This window comes from Grampus griseus (genome assembly GCF_964374135.1).
Source record: "Grampus griseus genome assembly, chromosome: 2".
Classification (NCBI taxonomy): domain Eukaryota; kingdom Metazoa; phylum Chordata; class Mammalia; order Artiodactyla; family Delphinidae; genus Grampus; species Grampus griseus.
Window position 1 is genome coordinate 81,566,956 of NC_139018.1, and position 24,486 is coordinate 81,591,441.

Sequence of the window (24,486 nt, forward strand, 5' to 3'; positions counted from 1 at the left end):
ATAAAAAGAAACGAAATTGAGTTATTTGTAGTGAGGTGGATGGACCTAGAGACTGTCATACAGAATGAAGTAAATCAGAAAGAGAGAAACAAATACTGTATGCTAACACATATATATGGAATCAAAAAAAAAAAAACATGGTCATGAAGAACCTAGGGGCAAGACAGGAATAAAGATGCAGACCTACTAGAGAATGGACTTGAGTATACGGGGATGGGGAAGGTAAGCTGGGACAAAGTGAGGGAGTGTAAAATAGATAACTAGTGGGAAGCAGACGCATAGCACAGGGAGATCAGCTCAGTGCTTTGTGACCAGCTAGAAGGGTGGGATAGGGAGGGTGGGAGGGAGGGAGACGCAAGAGGGAAGAGATATGGGGATATATGTATATGTATAACTGGTTCACTTTGTTATAAAGCAGAAACTAACATACCATTGTAAAGCAATTATACTCCAATAAAAAATGTTAATAAAAAAAAAAAACCTGAGGATTCTGAGGTCCAACTGTAAAACTATGTAAGTAAAAATCATTCTATATGCGTCTAAGAGACACTTTGAAAAAAAGTTCATGATTTGTTCACCTTTTCCTCTCTTTTCATTTTTATACTTTACGCCATTTAAATACTTTTCAACTAACAAGTATCTAAAACAAACAAACAAAATCTTTAAGATTTTTAAGTATATCCTCAAGAAAATTAAGGTTATATAACTGGAGTTAAGAATCCAAATCAATTGAAGTAATTAAAAACAACAACAACCATATTTCAGTATCCACTGAACGAATATATGTGCCAGGGACCATACCAACTGCATAGCTTTATTTATTTCTCACAACACTGTAAAGTGGGTACCATTCTATAGATATTACAAGTGAGTCATGTGGCAATAAATAACTTGTCCATACTCACAAGTAGAGCCTGAATTCTATCCAGGTCCATCTGTTCCCAAAGAATACTCTTTACCCATGACGTAACTGCTTCCACATACAATGGAGATAAGACTAAATTTATAGGATGGTTACCTTTGCAAATTCTATGCTCTGTTTAACTTCCTGGCTAATCTGCACCTCTATTAGTGACAGTGGTGATTCATTTTACGTATTGGTATAAACTGTAACCCGAAATTCTGTCACCAGAATTACTATCATGTTAAATTGTAACCCCACAGAGGGTAAGGATTGTATATAATAGAAATAGGTTTAAATATTTCAGATAATAATTGTAATGTTGCTGATACAAGATCCCCTATTAAATAATGCTTATTAAACAAATGCAACATATAATATTTAGTTTATACTATAATACAAATCAACAACTTTACCAAACGAAGTGTAGTCTTTGTTTTAAGTTGACTACTTATTTGTCATTCTGTCTTTTTGTCCTGTGACAGTTCTTAAGAGTATTTTACTGAATTTGAGCAAATAAAATACATTTAGTGAATTTAATGATTCAGTTAATCTTTATAAAGAAAACGGTGGCCAGGAACACTTTTCCAATGGGCACATCTTATGTATTTTTAAGAGAGTGCCATGCAGTGTGGTAGAGGATACAGAGAGAAAATGTCTCAGACGAAAAGGAAAGTTAACATTTACATCTGAAAACTGTTTCCTTGCCATGTAGCTTGACAAGTGATGTGGATAATTTTATCCCCTAGTGAGGTTTACAATTTGCAGAACTAGTAATTATGTTGATTTCATCAGAACCAAGTGAAAAAGAGTAGACATTACCTAAATATCATGCCTCAGATGGAAATAATCCATATGGCAAATGGATTCCATTTTTTATCGGGAAATTTTTTTACTCTGGAGATTCTGCAGGAGCTTGATTGGTTCCTAGTATCCTCTCTTTAGGTAAAAATTCCATTTTTTTCTATTTGTATGAATCTTCCCCCTTGATAATCACAAATATTGATTGGGTCATGGCTAGCTGGCTAGGAGGAAGGTGGTATGGGCAGTGGTTCTGTGTAGTATATCAGACATTGTGTTAAGTATGAAATCCATTTTGTAAATGTGTGTCTATGTTCCAAAGAAAAAATAAGTTTAGCCCTAAATATTACACCTTAAAAATGGATTTCATACATATCATCATCATTACACTTAACATTAAATCTATCCTATAAAAATCACTTAGGAGGTTCCTGGGAACAGTGACCTCCAGTTTAACTTTCATTGTTTCATTCTTGTATCACATACTCTTGGCCACCACCTTCAGCTGCAGCTCAGGATAGATACCACATATCTCAATACTTTCAATGCATCATTCTTCCACTCGGTGACAGTAACCAACAAGATTGTAACGTAGTCCAGTTGACCTATGGTGGTTTTTGTTTCTCCTAATTAATATTCACAAAAACCTTCTGCATCTCTTTTTTCATTGTTAAACGAGACATCTGGGAGCATTTTCATATGTGTTAGTGTGTGACTGTGTATGTGTATATATACTATCAGGCAAATTTTTTTTATACTTTATCGGAGTATAATTGCTTTACGATGTTGTGTTAGTTTCTGTTATACAACAAGGTGAATCAGCTACATGTATATATATATCCCCATATCCCCTCCCTCTTGAGCCTCCCTCCCACCCTCCCTATCCCACCCCTCTAGGTCGTCACAAAGCATTGAGCTGATCTCCCGGTGCTATGCAGCAGCTTCCCACTAGCCATCCATTTTACATTTGGTAGTGTATATATGTCAATGCTACTCTCTCACTTCGTCCCAGCTTCCCCTTCCCCTTCTGTGTCCTCAAGTCTATTCTCTACGTCTGCATCTTTATTCCTGCCCTGCCACTAGGTTCATCGGTACCGTTTTTTAGATTCCATATATGTGCGTCAGCATACGGTGTTTTTCTCTTTCTGACTTACTTCAGTCTGTATGATAGACTCTAGGTCCATCCACCTCATTAAAAATAACTCAATTTTGTTCCTTTTTATGGCTGAGTAACATTCCATTGTATATACGTGCCACACCTTCTTTATCCATTCATCTGTCGATGGGCATATAGGTTGCTTCCATGTCCTGGCAACTGTAAACAGTGTTGCAATGAACGTTATGGTACATGTATCTTTTTGAATTATGGTTTCTCAGGGTATATGCCCAGTAGTGGGACTGCTGGGTCATATGGTAGTTCTATTTTTAGCTTTTTAAAGAACCTCCATACTGTTCTCCACAGTGGCTGTATCAATTTACATTCCCACCAACAGTGCAGGAGGGTTCCCTTTTCTCCACGCCCTCTCCAGCATTTATTGTTTGTAGATTTTTTGATGATGGCCATAGGCAAATATTTTGCCAGCATTTTCTGCCGTATTAATTAGTTAACTTACCTGACGGTCACCAACTACATCCTCTCACTTATGTGATAGAGCCATCCTTATATTTAGTTTTATTTCCCACATTCTAAAACACTGAGTTATAGACAGATGATACTACATGCTCATTGGGTTCATACCAGTATTTTTCTAGACTTCTCGAGTTCCTGTCTTAGGACATGAGTCGGCTGCCTCTCTTAAACCTTCCATCACTTCACCTTTTAAGACTTTCCCTTCCTTAACCCTTGGACCAGACTCAGTGGACATTTGTGCAATTTCTCACACTGGATGTAACAAGATCATTTTAAAACCAGAAATATTTTTGTTATTATTATTTTTAAAAATTAAGTAAATCCGTCAATGTAAAATCAGTGGGAAGTTACTGGTCACCTAACATCATGGTTCTCAAACCTGTGAGGAACACAACAAGGCTGTCTTGTTAGTTTCTTGGGACCCATGGCCTGGAACTATGCTGGCAATAGCTACATGTGCTTATTGAACACTTGAATGTGGCTGGAACAACCAAGAGACTGAATTCTTAATTTTCTTTCACTTTAAATTTAAAGGCCCACATGTGGCTAGTGGCTCCACATGGGATAGTATAGACATCAATCATTTTCATTATCCCAGTGACACCTTGGCAAGTTTCAGTACATCTAGCATTTAGCTCTAGAATCTGTATTTTTCGAAACTCCTTGGGTACTTCTGGAGTAGAACCAGATTTGGGAACCATGGAAATAAGTGGTGGAGAAGCATAAACAGAATTGGAGGAAATTGGAAAGGCAGTTGAGAATTAGGTATCAGAACTGTGTTTGTGCCAAATCCAGATAGGAGGTATATTTTCTCAAAGTAGTCTAAAGTAGCCACATTAAGAGGAGCTAAAGTTTCTAACAGGCAGATCAAAAGAACAGAGAGATCTAAAAATAAGATCAAGAACCAGGATACCAGCATGTAAGTTGTTCTGAAGCAGGAGAAAATCAGATGCAAGGACTGGATAAATCATAAGGTGCAGTGCTAAGTCAGTGAAGTATGGAGCACCAGTGTTATTTGATGCTTTGTTGCAAGACAGGAGCAGCAAGCTGAAGGATCCATGCAAGGAAGAAGGAAGGAAAAAGGAAAGGAGATTTTAAAATAGAAAGCAGTATAAAAGTACAGTAAAGAGAAGACCACTAACAACTGTCTGAGCTGCCACTTGGTAGTATCAGAGTCAACTGCTTCTCTATCTTAGCCTTACAATTTAGCCAGGGAGAATCTCTTGACATATATGACATCAACTAAACATCTGTTATTTCATGGATCTGTAATCTTTATGTCTTATATGCTGATTTTCAACATAAAAGTCTATCTTTGAGCCCAACAAAAAAGTATACATAGTGATAGCAAGTTATTGCTTTTCACAGTCACTGCATATCATAACAAGAGATATGTAGTGATACAAAAGATATGCAGAACTACAAAAGAGTCATAGTATCCTTGTCCTACTAGACACTTTTCTGCCCTCTTCCTTTCTATGTCTCTTCTCTCCCCAGATATCCAAATAAGATAGATGTAGGTGATTAGAGACACAAAAACTGGTGGTTGTCAAGGGCTCTTGTTTCCAATATAGACAGTAGTTCTTAAATGTGTCTCTCTGTCTATCAATTCCTAACTAATACTAAATACCAGCACCAGGATGAAGTATCAGTGTCTCCACAATGTGCTTCTATTAGTAAATATAAATGGAAAGCTGCAGAAATGGAAACTGTTTGCTTCTGAGCCAGTTAATGGATTGCCCATCTAGCTCAGTGCCTAAAACATGGTACATGCTCAAAAGTATTTGATGGATGAGTGAGTAAATGAATGAATTTCCTTCCGATAGTGTCGATTAATAGTTATCAACCAAGAGATATAACCCAGAATCATGTGGGAGTTTATTTTTGTTGTTTGGTTGGTTGTCTAAAATATGTACACTTAAGTCTCTCTGAAATTCTCATACATCTTAAAGAATGGAGTAAGGTGGAAGAAGAGTTAGGATTAATAAGGGCATAATAAATATTTTGAAAAATCTTCCTGGATCATTCTGATATGTTCTGTTCTCCCCAACCCTTATTCTGCTGAGAAGTACAGTTGTATGCGGTAACTAAACTGATATGTAGTAGTACTAATAACTGTAGCGATAATATTATTCATAAAGTTTGACTTTACTTATAATAATGCCTCATGTTTATAGATTTGTCAAAAGAGGTTCATGTATATTGTCTCACTAGATACAAAAACTCCAATGGCAGGATTAACATGAGTATGCAAAGATGGTAATATTTAGTGTTTTCAAAGGAACTTGAACTTGTAATGCACAGAAAAATAAGAAAATGGAAAATTAGGTTACTGAAAAAGAACACAGTCGAGCTAAGGGATTAAAAAAAGGACCTTGAATATTATCATATTGCAATTATAGTATTTTTGCTACTTCTATCATTACTAACAATTTTTGCTCTTAGCATTACTGACTTTCTCCTTATAGTGAAAACACCCTTGAATTAGATGTTGAGAAATAAATTCTAATCTTCATTCTGCCACTTACTAAATGGAACTGTAGGCTATAATACAATTCATCTCTTTGAGTCAAGGCAATAAGATTTTCCATCTAAAAACTACAATGTTTAGTTCAGTCACCCTCTCTGAGCCTCAATTTCCTGATCTATAAAATGGAAATAATTGGGACTTCCCTGCCAGTCCAGTAGTTAAGACTCTGTGCTCCCAGTGTGGGGGGCATGGGTTTCATCACTGGTCGGGGAACTAAGATCCCACATCCCTCATGCCTCATGGTGTGGCCTAAATAAATAAATAAATAAAATAGGAATAATTATATACCTGCCTAGCCATCCTCAAATACTGTTGGCATGATCAAATACAGTATGTCACATAATAAATGCATTTTATCCTGTTTGAATTCAACTAAATGTGCTCAGCCAACATTTAGAGACAGAACAATTTAATTAGTGCCGGTGTTTTCATCTGCTGTATCCTATGATGACTGTGAAGTAGGTACAGGAATCCAGAGCTCGGTTGGAGAGAGGGAAAACCAACTGCTTGGCCTTTTTTGAAAGAAAGTATATTGGTCTATAGTGTGCTTTCCTAAGAGATTTATAATGGCAATTGTGATTCCTTGTGGATTTTTGCCTCACTCACTGACTTTGGCACCAACCATTATGTGTGATAAAAATTCAATGTTGATGGCGTATTCCCCTGTTAATGATCTTGACATTTTGTTATCATAGTTGTTCTTAATCTATTTTTTAATCACAGACTCTTTGAGAGTCTCCTACACATAGACATAGACAAATGCACATTTGTACAGAGTTTGCACACCATTCCATGAGGGTTTGAGTTTACTGAAGCCCACACTAAGAATCCCCTACCTCAAAGGAAGCTGCCCTTAGTTATGTTCACAGCCCAAGACTCTAGTGATGACGTACCTGGAGTTGTCGGCTATAATTCCAAGTATAACAGCAAGAGATTGCCTAAGTAATTCTTCTCAATCAAGGCATTTCTTGTTGTCTCCTAAGTAAAGCTCCAATGTCACTGGTGATCTTTTCCAAAGGAGTACATACATCAGTCTCTGGTGTTTATTCATTACCAGGCAGGTGACAACACAGCTTTATTTCATTTTCCCCCTCCGATGCTAAAACATAAACTACCTTTTAATTCTGACACATTTATCCATTCAGGAGACAGTATGAAAAACAGTTGAGGATCACCTAGCCATCTATCACCTTGGACTTTTCAGGCCAAAATGGGGTTGCTGTCTCATTTATAAGCCAGGGCAACAAGGGTGATTCCAGGTGGATGGGTTAAAAATGGAAACTCCAAGCTCTTCAACAGTGGAATCTGATGTTCTACGTTGCCATACGCTAGTCTGAGAGCCTCTCGGCACAGGACCAAAGAAGTCCAAGTGAAATAAAAGAGCTACCGTATGACAACTGAAGTCTAAGCCCACATCTGTCTGAATGTGCTAACAAATGCCACAATCCAATGTATATATGGCTCTAAAATGCAGCTATGTGACTGTGTCCTTTTCATGCAAAAACAAAAATGTGTCTATGCTGGCCTCATCTCGTCTTCCCTTTTTTAAATCCCCACGAACTTCTAAATATATTCTTTGCTACCACAAAACAAAACTGGTAATGGAATTCCAAGTTATCTATATCCTTACCTATTTTGTTGGTAACTTTATCTACAATGATGAGACCTCCAGAAGGGACTGAACAAACAGCTTTGGGAGGCTGTGCAGAGGGACCCTCATCACTCCAGAGGGTGCCTAATACGAATAAATACCACATTCCATACTAATAAGAGGATTGAATGTACCACTTAGAGGTTCATTTAGAGATCACTGAGGTCAGTCTATTAGCAAAGCCATCTACTATTATTTGACTTCCAATGTCTGAAATTTTTTGACATTCCACTACCATTCAGTGAAAACAGAATTCTCAACCAGATTAGCAAGGCATAACTTTGATTCCATAACTTTGAAATCTACCCAAAGCTAAAACATAGGTGATCCTTGAACCCCTGTGCAGGAAGCTTTTGATGAAATCACAATTAATTTTCTCCCCTGAAATACACAGTAGTCAGAAGCTGCTTTTTAATCATCACTCTTTCTCTATTTTACATGAATACCAATGAATTGTGTGGTACTGTTTTAAAAAAACATTTAGAAGGAAAACTCATCACCGGTTGCACATTATTTTTTTTTATAAATGTCATTCTACATTTATACCGGCAACTGTAGCAATCTATGCAAACCAGATTTGAATGGTTAGCAAAGCAGAGTATTTACAAACACCTTGGCTACTTTAGCATTCACACTCTCTTCCTGCCACAGTGAATTTGAATTGGATACCACAGCTGCTGTCAGATCCAAACACGAGTGCATCCTTCAGCTGCCGCCCCCTACCAAGAACGCCAGGCAAAATCTGCCCATCTTTCATCCACATCTCCTACCCTGTAGCTCATTAATTAGTATTTTCAATGGAAAAGGAAAATCAAAGGACACCAGAAGTACAGCTTCCTTCCCATCACTGATGGACATGAGAGCTGTCAGAAACACCAACTGAACAAAATCCATCCCTACAATACTGCACTTCTCCTGAACTAGCACTCCTCCCACCCAACCACCACCACCATCATTTTGGTTTGCAATATATAATCGGCAGAACCCACTGGGAGTCACACTACATTTCAATGTTTAGAACAACGTCTCATACACCTTTGTTTGAAGCACTTTCCCCATCAGGCCTATAGCTAAACCCCCAAAGACCGTGATATCACAATATGGCACTGTAGATGTTCTATAAGAGCTACAAAATAAAACAAAAGCCTATGTTCTGTTTTCCTTTCTATCCAAAAATCATAAAATTATTTGTCCTTACTAGTGAGAGATTAGCACATTGCATTATTCATCCATGTATCTTCTGTACCTATTTTAATCTAAAGCTGAGTGTGTTCAGGGAGACTTTTAATAACTACCTTTTCAGAGCAACTCATTATAACAGGGATTTTAATATCTCTTGTTGCCCATTTTTCTACCGGTAGCAGGCAGCACTAGAACTGCATGCACCAAAGTAGGCTTTAATGAAACCTAATGTTCGTTCAAATGAATCTCTCATGGCTATATAGGTAATACTGAAACACAAATATTTTTGTCTTTGAAGCAGATTCTCTAGAGAAAGGCACAGGCAATGGGAGTAATGAGTGACAGTTTCTTAAAGGTTAATATCTTCCTTAATCTATTTCCATAACAGAAAGGGAAAATACTGTATTAATAAGCATTGGGTATGCTTTGGGGATTGCAGAAACAATTTCAACTATTATGTATATGTTAAACCATAGGGAAACAAGGAATCCTACACATACGTTTTATTTCATAAGAGAAGTGCTTTAAATATATATTTTATTTCTTATTAAAGAAGTGCCTTAGTTGCATGTGAGCATGTGTACGTGTGTGCAAAAAAGAAGAGAAATAAAACTGCCCTCAATACTGGACCAGGAACTGTGATTGTCACATCAGGTAATGAAACCATTAAATGCGCGGTATTAAGAAGAGACAAGATGCAATTAGCCAAGAAATTACTCTGATCTCAGTGACATTTTCAAAAAATCATAATACAATATACATCGGAAGATGTGATTGACAGCCTAATCCAGTTTTGATGGGACGTAGTCCACATACTGCGAGTAAAGCAGTGCATGTCCAGATAAAGCTCACAGCTGTGAATGTCTGATATGTCCTTACAGTCTTGTCACCCAGGAAATTCCTCAGGTTTAAAAGATGATGAAAGTATCGACCATTAATGACAGGATCATCTCCTGCCCTGAAATAAAATGTACTAATCCCTTTTGCTAGGTCTATGAATTCCTAATATAAATTATATAAACTCTAGTAATTCATCTCTGTTAGCACAGTTGTGTTTGGAAATTGTACAGCAGTCTTTGCCCTATTTGAAATGCTAGATGAAAGCAAGACATGTTCGTTTAAGCTGCAGCATAAAGTAATTTAACAGAAGGGACAGAATAACTTCTGGATAATGAGAACTACAGATGTAAAAGAAGGGAAGTTTAAAAGTTATAAGGTGGCTTGATGGATTTATGTTTCATCTTTGCAAAAGAGGACAGAAATACAAGTGTATAATGTTTTAATTAAGCATAGGTCCCTTAACTTTGAATAGCTAAATAAATGACATCAAACAACTGTTTGTGGCTAACAAATAATTATATGGAATTAACAGTTATTAATCAGAGACCTTAGAATTTTCAAATAAACAGAGTATTAATGAATAGCTAAGGCAAGATGATTTTCACCAGTTTCATAATTGTATGTGATTATGTTAATGAAACATTGCAGTGTGGCTCCACACATATATTCTGCATTAGATAGACACAATGAATGTTATGAGATATCTACACACAAATACACAGCGAAAAGAGTACATAAAGGGTGTTTGGTCTTTCAAAGTCTGCACTTATTCCATGGTAATAAAGCACTTAAAAGGTAATGATGGTGTTATCAATGTATTTATAATCTGGTGAATATTACATTATATTTCCTGTTTTTTTTTTAATTTGAACACTATATATACTACTTTGTTTATCTATCAGTTATTATTCAAGGAAAAGTACAGACCGACTGAACTTTGCTCTCTGAAATATAAATTGGAAAAAATGGAATGCATATCTTAGGACAAGACTAAATAGTAGTCAGATTCATTTTTTAACTAAATATACTAGATCTCATCTATGGGGAGAATAATTAAATGATAAACTGCCATTACTCAAAACATGTTGATAACTGCTCTTTGGAAATGCCTTCAGAACAACTGGTGAATTGTATGAATTTCTCCTATAATCATACTTTCTTTTAACAGCAACCAATATTTTTATACTTTGTCAGCCTTATCAATTAGACTTCAAATGACTTTGTTCTGTTCTCCAAACCTAAAGTTATCTTCAATTGTTAAGATTTGCTATTATTAATATTCTTTAGCAAATTTGGATAGCACCATTTATCGTAATAGCCAAAAAGTAGACATAATGCAAATATCTATCACCTGGTAAACAGATAAACAAAACTTGGTATAAAAACACACAAACAAAAAAAACTTTGTATATCCATCCATACAATGGAATGCCACTCAGCAATAAAAAGGCATCGGCTACTGAGAAATGCTACAACATGGATGGATCTCAAGAACATTATACTAAGTGAAAAAATCCCGACACAAAAAACTACATATTGTTTGATTCGATTTATACAAAATGTCCAGAGAAAGAAAATGTATGCTAGCAGGAAACAAATTAGAGGTTGCCTGGGGCAAGCGGCGGGTGGGGGAGTGGGGGCGGGATGACAGGGACTGACTCCAAATGGGTATGAGGTTGCTTTTTGAGGTAATGGAAATGTTTTAAAACTAGACTGTGGTGCTGGTTACACAACTCTGTAAATTACTAACACTCATTGAATTGTACTCTTAAAATGGCTGAATTTTATGGTACATAAATTATACCTCAATAAAGCTCTTTTAAATAGAGAAGGAAAAATTAAATGAGATAATTTTTTTTAAAAAAGCAAGAAGAATTTTGAACAGAATATGAGGCAAATTATAAAGAGGGCCTTTGAAAAACTAACATTACTAACACTTCCTAAGTTTATTGTTGATGGGAACAATATTAATTTGAAATAACAGTCATTACATTTTAGTCAGCCCTCATATGTGTTGACATATGGATGGTTACTATTGCCTTGAACAGCTTATTAATGGTTACTACGGCCCTGAAATGCGGTTTCAGCCGAAGCAAAGAAACAGAACAATTTTCAAATAAACTAACACTCAAGAGAGCTTATTTGAAAAGGAAAGCAAAGACAATTATTTTTCACCAATATCCTGTCCATCTTGCCATAAAACTCCAGCAGGAATCATTAGCACACATACACCTCTCCTTCCATCCATGAAAATTTACCTCCACAAAGCCCACCCCTAACTTCAGAGCTCACAGTATTCTCTATTTTGAGAGCCCTATAAGAAACAGAATAGGGGGAACCAATTCTTTTACGTCTGCTTAGCAAGCAGATTGTAGTCAAAACCACTGTCATAAGATCAAATGCTAACAATGTACATAAATTCCCACTTCTTCCAGGGATTAAATAGACCCTACAGGTGTGATGGGTTACATCTGATTCAAGTTCCTCAAACTTTAGCAGGTTTCAGCAAACGAAATTTAAACTAACCCAGATTTTATGTGGGAAAGAGGAAAGGGAGATGACCTATTTTATGTTAGTTACTTGAAATGTTTAAATATGTGCATAGTGGTGTCAGGCCATAAAGCAGAAGCATATCAACTTTAAAAGTCACATACAAAGACGGGGTGGGGGTAGGTAGTGGATTATCCACTTATGACTCAGCTTTACAAAATACTGCAATTCCACTGCTCTAAATGGCTTTAAATTTATTCAAGATGGGTGGAACCGTGGGTGTTAACATGCTCAGCAACCTGTTAATGTTAAGAAGGTGCTTGTCCTAGAATCATTATTTGCATCTGAATGTTTGATACACTGGATGTTAAACCTCATGATATTTTCTTTGTATTCCAAACTCCAGCGTCTTTTAAAATTACGCACAAATTGTGTTCTGCTTACAATTCTCGTGGCAACTTTTGTTGTACTTTGAAATATCAATTTCCATTACTCTTTGCTTTTTTCCCCTAGAAAAGCACTTTTAAAGAAAAAACAAAGATTAAACTTCTTCAAGTTGTTATCAAGTTTAAACAGCAAAGAGAAGGAAAAAAACTCTTATCCAGAGAAAAGAAAAAATACAGTCACAAAATAGCATTTAAAAATAAAGTTACTGTGAAACTCCTGGTAAGCACTCTTCACAATTTTTTACCCCACTTGTTTATTTATAAACGTTGATCATACAGTGAAGAACAACACTGAGAATGTATTAATTTTTTTCTTTGTCTTCATTTTGGAACAAAGTTTCCAGGCACCTTGACAATGAAAAAAAGTACACATAATTTTTCTAAATTTTTATATATGGCATTTTTTCACTGTGGTAAATCACAATTGTACTTTACGTGTGACTAAGTATGATTGTTTCTTTATTTAAGGTAACTAAAGATCATTGACCCGAATTGTTTCGAATTGCTCTGTATTATTCACACTTTAATCCATAAAAGCACAAATCATTGGAATTTAGATTTTTTCTTAAAATGTAATCTTTAGTGTATTTTGTGTTGTTTAGAGAAATATACTATAACTTAAAAAGATGACTCCGATTTAAAATGGGTCAAAAAGTAAACAAATATGCTTAAAATTGTCTGATAAAATGCATAAGGATAGAGCTAGCATTGGAAATTTTTTTCAGAGGTTTTATCAATTTGTCATTTATATTCCATTTCTGGGCAATCAGCTACAATTTTGGCATTGTGTTCTAAAGCAGAAAACTACCTCAATGAAAGCAACCTCATCACTGCCCACTCGGGTTGCTATTTCAGTCTACATAATGTGAGGGGTTAAATGGACATGAAGAATAAACTGTTTCAGGGCCATTAACATTTCTAACTTTAAAAATGAGTGCCTTTCTGGTACGTACCAATTATGAAATGCCTTTTGTTAAAAATACAGCACTCTTACCAAAAACATTGCATGCTTACTCTTACTGTCATTAGACTTAACGATTTGCCTGACATTTCTCTTTTAACATAAAAATTCATTTGCAAAAAATATTTCCACAAGCAAAGACCAACTTCTATACCTCCCTTTGCCACAAAAAGACCCGGATAGACAAATAAAAATAAGTAAAATACAGGAAAATCTTCAGAAATAAATTTTAATTTCTAGAATAATGGGTCAGGATTGTTATGTAAAAGATCATTATCTTTTTTTTCCTGTACCTATTAGAAACAAAGGCACATGAGACAGTCCTTTCATAAGGAAAGTTTATCACTTGTGTTTCATTCCAAAGGGTCATATCTCACAAATGCCATCGGGGCCTAGTTTAATATTTAAGGAAAAAAAATTAATACAGTAGTAAATCACTATTTTAGGAGGAAGGAAGAAAAAAAGAAAGGAGGGTGAGAGGGGACCCTCCAGCTCCCATGTACTTTTAATCACTATTTAGATGACCAAAAGTATACTATACCTCCTTTTTAGCATTCTCTATGTAGGGGCAAATTTCCCCACCTAGAGCTTTTTTTCAAACCTGCATCAACTATAAAAGCATTGTACAATTAATATAAGTCAAAAGAACTGGAAATTAATTTAAATGCTACTTATCATGTAATTAAGAGAGCGGTAATAGGAAAGCTTGCAAGAATAGAGTTGCTTCTGAATTTTCTGAGCTAGATGATTTTTGTTTTCCACTTAAAGCAAACGTTAAAATTTTTTTTCCATCAAAATCCTAAATAGCTTTCTGACAGGTTTGTTATGGTTAATTAATTACTTTCATTTGCACTAAGTTGTATACTTGAAGATGAATAGTACAAGATAACAAGGCCAGCCTCTGTGAGGGAGACCTTTGGTGGTCTATGCAGTCTGCTGCCTCATTACAGGACTAGCTATCTGCAGGAAGCCCGACTTTGAAAGGTACAGCACATCCCATAACACCCTCCCCTAACTGAGATGATTGTAGCTTCTTCCGAAAAGTGATGATTAGGAGAGAGAAAAGCAAAACGGAATGCTGTATGAATATTTCATGTAAATGAAAGCAGGCACTTAGCGACGTGCATCTTGATTGATGCTAGAGTGCCTCTAAACGTCTTGACATTGAAGGGTTCCGACTCCCCTTCCCTAGATGACTGCTTCAAGAGCTGCAGTTAATAGTGGAATATGGCCATAGTTAGCTCAAGGGCTCTTTATTACCGGCTGCTACTAAATAAGACCACAGGCATCTGGTTAGCATAAGTGAATTCTAGATAAAAGAGACTTCCGAGGGAACCCTAAATGAGATATGATAGTTATTTTGGGGAGGGGGCGGTATTTTTTCCCTCCCTGAAGCATAACTGTTTATTTCATTGTTAACCATGCTCAAGAAAGAGCCAAAGAACTCAAATTGCTATGCAGAAAGAGGCCAAGTAAATAAAAATTGGGTGGGATGTACACAGATGCACATGATCTCCAAATCATTTTAAGTAAGTAGTAGTATAGTAGTAATAGTGGCAGTAGTAGTAAATAAGAGAAAAGCCCTCATCATGAGAGTTTTTAGAAATATAATTATTTTAGAGATAAGTAGCATTTTTCTAAATTTGTGCAATAAACCATCAGTCCTTTACCCTCCCTCCATATATGCAAGGTTTATCTTCCTAACAAGTAAGGAGACTTAAGAAACTTAAGGGACAGAATATTTCAAAATGCAAATTCAGTTGGATGAGTTCAAGGCTTTAGAAACACAGTTCTATGGCAGGGGTGTGAGGGATAACAGTGATAGGTCTGATGACATCACCACAAACCACTCCCCACAATGTCAGAGACTTAGATCGTTTTCCTACAGAAAATGCTTGGGTAACTGTGCTTTGCTTAGCCCAGGATTTCTACCTCCATTGGCTCTTCATGAATCATTTGTCATTGAAAGGTAAATAAACTCTCCATAAGCTGTGACCACCAGAGAGCTTTCTTTCCATGACTCGACCAGAACAAGAGCCCAAGAAGAGTCACTGGCAGTATCCCAGCATGCCAGCAGCCCCCAGCCTCAGCTGCCACTACTTTTCTGCAAGAGTCATCTAAAGACAGAAAGAAAAGGAAAGTAGAAAGCTCAGGAAATAACTCAGAATCCCTGAAATCACTTAGAGACTTACTGTTGCATTTAAAATATCCAACTGATGGGTCACACAAAACCCAATAACCTATTTTTTACTTTCCCAATGTCCCTTCTCTTCTGACTCCCACTCTGTAGCTCCCGAGGCTCCTTTAAGGGGAGACTTAATATTTCACGCAGAAACAATATAAACCTCTGAGATGTACAGAAACACATGCATATGGATTTAAGAATGGAAAACTTGATATGCTTTTGAGTCTGCTCAGATCTGCATCACTGAATCAGAGAACTGGAAAAGACTTTTCAAAATCACTTAGCCCAGTCTCCTGATCAAACGAGGCAAAGGGAGAGACTTGCCAAAAATCACATACTTAAGGAATAGCAGAGCCAGTACTAGGTTTTAGATCTCATGATTCTCCATCTTTTTTTTTTAATGTCACCAAAATTACTCTGTCATTAATATATCATTTTTGCCTGAATTTACATAGTGTCTTTCTTTCAAAAACCCTATTTTTAATTGATAGTAATTTATCTCTTGTCTTAATAGTATTCTAGACCCTCTTATACTTGTTAAACATTAATCCATGGGTAGCAATTTCATTACAGAATAACAATACATCACATATATTTATACAAGTTTTCAAAGCACTTTCACATTAATTATCCAGTTCAGCCCATCCAGAAGTCTTGGAAAGCAGTTATTTCCTCTGCTTTCAAGAGGAAGAAACTGAGATTGAGGTCCTTGTCTTAACTGATGGAGATTGTGAATGACAGAGCAGAGTCTCATACCCACATCTTCTGGCTCCAAGGTCATTGCTCATTATCCTTCATTCTATTATTTAATAAATGTTTATTAAGCATCTACTATGTAACAGGCTTCTGATTCAATCCTGGGGTCATCTATTACAACTTAGAGACTGTTTCGTATTTTCCCTACGTTAGAATACAATCTTCCCATATTTGTCCAATCAAGTTTTGTCTAATAGCCAGTTAGAGATAGACAGTTGAAAAGCTGACCTTATGCTCACTTAATTTTTATCTACTGTATTACCTCTGTTTTTCACAGATGCCCCGTATGGTACACATATGGCTTCTAAGTGAGGTCTTTATGTAAAAACTCTACATACGAGGATGCAGTGACTTTTCAAATGGCATTAGTACTATAAGACAGAACAAAGAAATCTGCAGTCCTGTCAGCTTTTAGTGAGTTACAAAGCCTGACAGTAACACATGCAGCTTTCAGGGCCATAGGCAGCAGGCATGAAAAAATCTGCACACAGCGTTTCGAAAATGACAAGTTGTGGATCCCGGATGCTATTATTATTATTATTAAAATTAAACAGAGATTTAATCTAACATTCTATGGGCAGTCATGTAACTGAGTTTAATAAGTGTAAACTGAGGCATACATCGTACTGCACTGAACCTAATGCTTTAATTAAGTTTCAATGCAGCCAGTGACAATGACCAGGATGCACTCGGGTGCTGCGAGCTGCAGGCCATTCTCTCTCTGCCGGAGCACAGTTCCTGGGAGCCCTGCAGGAGCAGCAGCCACTGATGCCACAGTTAGATATTTATGAAAGAGATGCTCTGAATTTTATCATAGTGGTATAGATAAATTTTCAGGACAGAGTCCTTAACAGTATATTTGGAGGCTAGGTACAAAACTAATTTTATCTGCTTCAGTGATGTGTGAACTGTATGAGGAAAGACATGTCCCAACTCTCTGATAGCTTATCTTCCCTGGTGACCATTTATGCATTCTCTTGTAAATATACATATTTTACAAGGAAAGGGAGGGGGGAGAGGAATGCTCTTTCAACTCTCCTTTGAGATGACCTTGAAGAAGGAGCATTTGAATCTTCCGGGAAATTAGCAGCCACATGTATTTCGATGATGAGTGGGTGGGAAGTGCCACTCAGGGAACTGGCAATATCCTAGGTTGTGGGCACTTGACCAGGATGTCTTTCCCATTGAGGCTTTTTCTTCAAGGAGACAGAGAAAAGCAGAGCTGCCTGGACCTGGAAGTCAAGTCCTCCCCCTACACTGGAGGGCTTAGCCCATAAAGAGGCTATTACAAAGAAAGTAGCAATGAAAGAGATGTTGATTTGGTATTTTCTCAAGCATGTAACTCTAATGAACACCAAGAGAGAAATGAAAAAGCCCTTCCAAGCAAATGTATAGGTAATCAGTTGCTCTCTCAAAAAAGCAAGGATGACAGGATAACAGCAACAAAAATTAACCTTTGCTTTGTGTTGTTTATACCAAGACCATGGAGTCCATATGTAAGCCAGACGGATGGAAGCATGTTTTCCTTTTTTCTGTTTCCAGAGTGTCTGTATATAGGATGCCACTTTAAATCTTACACTTTCTTTTTTCAGCTATGTCTCCCTTCTCCCACTTTTGAATACACATCTGAAGAGTGATTCCTCTCCTACACCCAACATTTGGGCTCAAATATCCAGTGGACAGATTTTTATATGCATTGCCACATACCTTCAAATAAGTACCTCTTCACTGCCTAGACCAGAGGCAGACAAATTTTTATATAAAGGGCCAGATAATAAATACTTTAGGCCTTGAGGGCCATGTGGTCTCTGTCACTACAATTCAACTCTGTCATCATAGCACGAAAGCAGACAAGGACTATACATAAATAAATTAATGTAGCTATGTTTCAGTAAAACTTTATTTATGGACACTGAAAGCTGAATTTCATATAATTGTATTTCAAAAAATATTATTTTCAACCATTTAACATGTTTGAAAACCATTCTTAGTTTGTAGGTCATACAAAAAAAAAAAAAAACAGCAGGTAGAATTTGGACTGTGGGCTATAACTTGCCAACCCTTGGTATAGAGAAAGCATAGTCAGAATTACATGGGCTACCATACTTAGACTATTAGAGATATTTTATACAGGTATTTTCTGTAAAGCATGTGCACCATTTCACAGCTATACCCTAATCTAACTTTTACAACACTGTTAAGAGGCAAACAATGGGCAAAGCATCCACCTGGCTTGTGAATGTGCTTCTGACTGTGTGTTCTGCTTTCACACAGAACACTGCTGTGTGAAACCCTAGGCACAAGGACAATCAAGTGAGATGACCAAGAATAGAAATGAGGACATTTATATACTGAATCCACTAATCATACACAGCTCTAGATATGTGCTGCATTCGTAACCGATCTTTATATACCTTAACAATCACACACACCTTCCACTTACGTCCAGATATTTACATATTTCAGTCAAAATAAATCATGACAAGTAAATGTGATCTTATTACTTCTCTCCTCTGAAAATGTATGAGACCATCCACAATCAGTATAATTTTGTGGGAGGAGAGGAGAAGGCAGCACAGAATGGGTGGTTATTACTACCTGTAAGTTTTCTATCAGAAGCAACATGGTACAGTTGATTTTGAGGTTAAGAGATCTGGTTTTGAATCCTGGCACCTTGGGCCTATTTACCTCTGTGACTTCCAAAGCACTATAAATGGGAATTATAATATTTAATTTATGGGATTTTTGCGAGCTGAAGGAAAACACATGTAAAGTTGGGCTCTCATTAGATGCTCAGTCAGTCTTCGTACCCATTCCCTTTTCCAATGCATCCTCAGAAAACAAAGAGATGGCCGCTATAAAGTGGTGAGCTGACATCCTTGCTACTTTTTTCAGGTTCATCATATCTGCAATGCTACACTCACTGCTATGGGTTTTTGAGAGGACATTTCTCCCATTTATTCTTATATAGTCTATAGAAGGAAGCCTGATGCTAATGTGACTTTACTTCTCCTTTCATCCAGGTTCATTCCATCAAATTCCCAGGACTTAAAAAGAAAATAGAGAAGAGTTTCCAAATGCAACACGTTTTCTCTTTCATGAATCCATTTGTCAAATCAGCTTGGTGGTGCCAATTCCAGGATTAAATCGCCTGTTCACAAGCAGGCATCATTAAAGTTTCAATGGTAATGGCATTTTCAGCTCTATAGAGAGCCAGTAAATTGTGATTCCTCAACTGACCAATTTCAATAATGAGAAGAACCTCCATTCTGGGCAGGAACCTGAGACAGTCTGTGACACGGTAGATTCTTTCATATGAACAGTGGCTGCAATTGCTCTTTCTATTACTTTCTTCAGTCCACCCAGACCCTGTTCTCAGCCCTGGGAACATGAAAATCAGCAAGCCAGTCCCTATCCTCACCTCTTTCCAGCCCAGTGGTGGATACAGATGCATATGGAGACAACAGCACAACCTCATAAGGGTGTGTGAGCACCTACAAGGGGTGTGCAACACTGTCTGACTGCAAGAATCAGGGATGACTTCACCAAGGAGGTAAACCTGGATCTCAGCCTTCAAAGATGGAGTTTGCCAAGGATGGATAACATTCCACACAGAACAGAGAAGACCAGGTAAAGAACTTCTCCACTGTGGCAAGTCCCCAGATTACCCATCAGGCTGAGGCAAGCACACTCTCCTGCATGCCACCACTATACCTCATTAAATCCTCCATTTCAGAATTAATCACATAGCACTCCTTTTTTTCCCCACTAAGCTGTAGTATAGACTCCCCAGAGACAATATGTATCTATCTAATGGAAAGGAGATAATCAAACACTTCGAAGATGAACAAAAATGTAGAAGATGATATATTTTAACCTCAAATGTACTTCCAAAAAAATTTAGAGACCAGTAATTTGTAACCTATAAAGTTTACTTATAAATACTTGTGAGCCCTGCCATAAGAATTAGTTTTAAAAAAAAGCATACAATAAATGATGAATTAATATGTGTCATGTTAGTGAATGAATTAAAAACATTAGGCCAGAACCAACTCAGGCCTTTTCAAATATTAGTCCATATCAAAATTTTAAAAAGTTACAAGATCTGACACTTCAAGAGGATGTCTGTCCTACAGCAGAAGTAACCTGTCTGTCCCTACCAATTCAGCTTCAAACATTGGGAGCCTCCAGAAATACCAGTCCCACTGGCAGGCGATGTCTGGAATCAGTCCTACTTACCCAAAGCAGATGTGAATCATATTTGGGGTAAGTCTGTTGAGCTGCTGATATCTCCTTTCCCAAGCATGCTTACCTAGCATTCATGACCAGACTTCTACTCAGACCTCTGAGTCCATGATTCCGATTATAGTACTAACCACAGTTTACCTAAATAAAACCTTGACATCCTGTCTAGACCTCTCTAAAGGCCAGGCTATGTCTCTAAAAACCCCAACTACACACAAACCATGGTTCTGGGATGGCCTGTATGGACCGCCCAGAATAGCAGTGATGACAGCCTCACACCTCCTCATCTTCTTCTCTATTGGGAGCCCCTTCCTGCTTCACTACACCAATTACTTTATCTCACCCCTGTCTACATCAGACAGCCAGGATGGAGCTAGTGTTTGCCATCCCCTGCCACAAACACTGACATCTGGATTGCTGGCTCCACAGATTAGGGGCCCAGAACCATCTCAGCATTCCCCTACCTGCATCTAAACTCAGGACTCTCCTTGCCTAGAGGCAGGGCTCATTGAAGCTAGCCCACAGCAGAACACTTACAGGTGTGTTGCTTTCCACTGAAGGTCTGCTTAAAACACTAAGTATTTGAGGGTGTTTTTAAAAAATAATGGAGGCGACAATTTCTGCTAATGCAAGTACGTCTTAAACCTCTTTAAACTAGTCGATGGTGAGTATTGCCTCATTGTGGGACTGAGATTCAGGTTTTAGAATTTACTGAATTATTACCTTTACAGTACAAGTCTTTGCTAAACTTTTGCACCCTGTGCAGCTTGGTGGTATATACATGGCGCTTAAAGTCGTAAGCAAAAGTTACTTCTATTTCCATCTTTGGTTTTAAAGTATGTTCTCTTTTAATCTCATTTTGCATGTTCATTTCCCCATTCTTTTTTTCTTTTTCTTTTTTTTTTTGCGGTACGTGGGCCTCTCACAGTTGTGGCCTCTCCCATTGCGGAGCACAGGCTCCGGACACACAGGCTCAGTGGCCATGGCTCACTGGCCCAGCTGCTCTGCGGCACGTGGGATCTTCCCGGACCCGGGCACAAACCCATGTCCCCTGCATCGGCAGGTGGACTCAACCACTGCACCACCAGGGAAGCCCCATTTCCCCATTCTTTAGCAAAATCTATGAAGCAATCAGGTGAACAGTAAGTACATGAAAGAAAATAACCTAAAATAAACTCTAAGGAATACATCCTCATATGTAAAGAGAAAATAGGTTTTAATATCAAGACTTTTTTTAGTATCCTAGAGTGAAAAGTTTGAGTCCCACAGATAGCTGTTTTCTTTTTTGAAAGCATAATTCACCTTTGTCAACTTAAAGGTTCCTTTCATTATGAACGATCATAACCCCCAAACCCAGCCAACCTTTTATGTACATTTAACAATTATTCTCATGTTAGAAATCAAAATAAGTCTCATTAAAATTACAAGAGCTTTTCTAATCTTAAGAGCTGAGGTTTAAAAAAAAATCTTTAGTGTGTTGAGATTGTCATTTACTTTTTATACCCAATTTGCTGTCTTCACTGGTTAGACAATTAACCAGTATTCAAGTATGTGAAATAGTGAGAAGTATGAAATTTACATAAATAAAATAAATTAACACAGTTAAACAATACAATATTGCCTCCTGACATCTCCATTTTCAGATGTCATCAACAAATAATCAAGATACCAACTCAGGGTAGGCATTGTTCCTTAATAATTGCTTAGATTATCATAGATTCACTAATCATTACAATATTATTCAGAAATTTGTTTTTAATCCAGTGAACATATTGCTAATTACTGAAACATCTAACAGCATCATCTTTTCTAACAGCAGCAAAATGCCAGGGAATTGATTTTAATTAGCTTGTAGAAAAAGAATTATGTGGAATTTAAATATGTCATTCAATTTATATGTCAAGGAGACTCTCAAAAAGGATTATGTGGTTAACCGGACTTTGGGATAAAGGGAGGTCTGTGTTTGGAATTCTGTAATTCATTTCGGAAGCTCTTCTATACATACACATACTGCTGCTGAATGTCTTAGCCCCTCTGCATTTTCCAACAGGTTTCCTTCTCTCTCCTTCTTCCATAGCAATAACCACCAAGGCAGAACGTTGCGATGTCTCAGTATCAAGAAAAGTGATCACTTTCCTATATCTTTTTTTTTTTATGTAACCACAGAGGCCTCAGGCTTCCATTTAGTAAGGCAGTACAGAATTTTGAAGCAAGGATTTATTTAATGAGGATTAGAATAAACAAAGTCTTCCAAGCAGGCACAATAGAAGGGAAACAGAAAAATGCCACTGCCATTAAAAATGGGACATTCTGAGATGGTTAAATGGGGGAAGGGGTGCAAATTAGATATGTCTTTATCCTCTAAAATTCTAGCAATCCACATGCTTAATTACTTTAGATGACCCTTGAGGAGAAGCCAACAGTATTGCTTCTTGTGCATTCCAGATATCTTTGCTGCACTGGGACCTGTGAGGCTAATACCCATTCAGTAAGATCCATTAAAGCGCCCTGGGCTTCCTGAAGGAAAATTTTCTAAATCAACATTACATCAAAGGATGAGTAAAACACGATGTGAATGTTTTCAAATATTCTTTTGAAAACCAATTCCACCTAAACAATACATTCCACTAAACACATTAACTAACTAACAAAAACCTATAAAGAAATTCTGACTCCAGTCAGATATTTGAGCTCCTAAACTCCCTCAAGTCCTCTGGAAACAATCCATATTTTGGGTTGAAAACCCTTGGAAATTCCTTCTTATAAGTAACTACCTTTTCAGTTACTGCATATCTGATGTACACAAGATTTATAAAATTAATGTCCAAAGCTGACAATGTTTCCATAAAGAAAGGTTAAACTTCTCATTATTCATTCATTCCTTCTTTCACTCATTTATCTACCTTTCCACCACTCATTCACTTAAGATTGTTGAACACCTACTATACTATCTATTCCACTCACTAGCAGTGGAACAGTTCTCTCCTTACCTCAAATAAAGCCAGGATATTCATGCAAGAATCTTGCAACAGGGTAAACACAAACACAGTATGCAAAGTAAAAACATTCTAGAGAATATAGCCAAGTTTCACAAGTGGTACAGAAATTTTTTTTTATATACAGCATGTTTTTATTAGTTATCCATTTTATACATATTAGTGTATATATGTCAATCCCAATCTCCCAATTCATCACACCACCACCCCCCACCACCACTTTCCCAATTTGGTGTCCATACGTTTGTTCTCTACATCTCCGTCTCAATTTCTGCCCTGCAAACCAGTTCATCTGTACCATTTCTCTAGATTCCACATATATGCGTTAATATATGATATTCGGTTTTCTCTTTCTGACTTACTTCACTCTGTATGACAGGCCCTAGATCCACCCATGTCTCTACAAATGACCCAATTTCATTCCTTTTTATGGCTGAGTAATATTCCATTGTATATACGTACCACAACTTCTTTATCCATTCGTCTGTCAATGGGCATTTAGCTTGCTTCCATGACCTGGTATTGTAAATAGTGCTGCAATGAACATTGGGGTGCATGTATCATTTTGAATTATGGTTTTCTCTGGGTATATGCCCAGTACTGGGATTGCTGGGTTGTATGGTAGTTCTATTTTTAGTTTTTTAAGGAACCGCCATACTGTTCTCCATAGTGGCTGTATCAATTTACATTTCCACCAACAGTGCAAGACGGTTCCCTCCCTTTTCTCCACACCCTCTCCAGCATTTGTTGTTTGTAGATTTTCTGATGATGCTCATTCTAACTGGTGTGAGGTGATACCTCATTGTAGTTTTGGTTTGCATTTTTCTAATAATTTGTGACATTGAACAGCTTTTCATGTGCTTCTTGGCCAT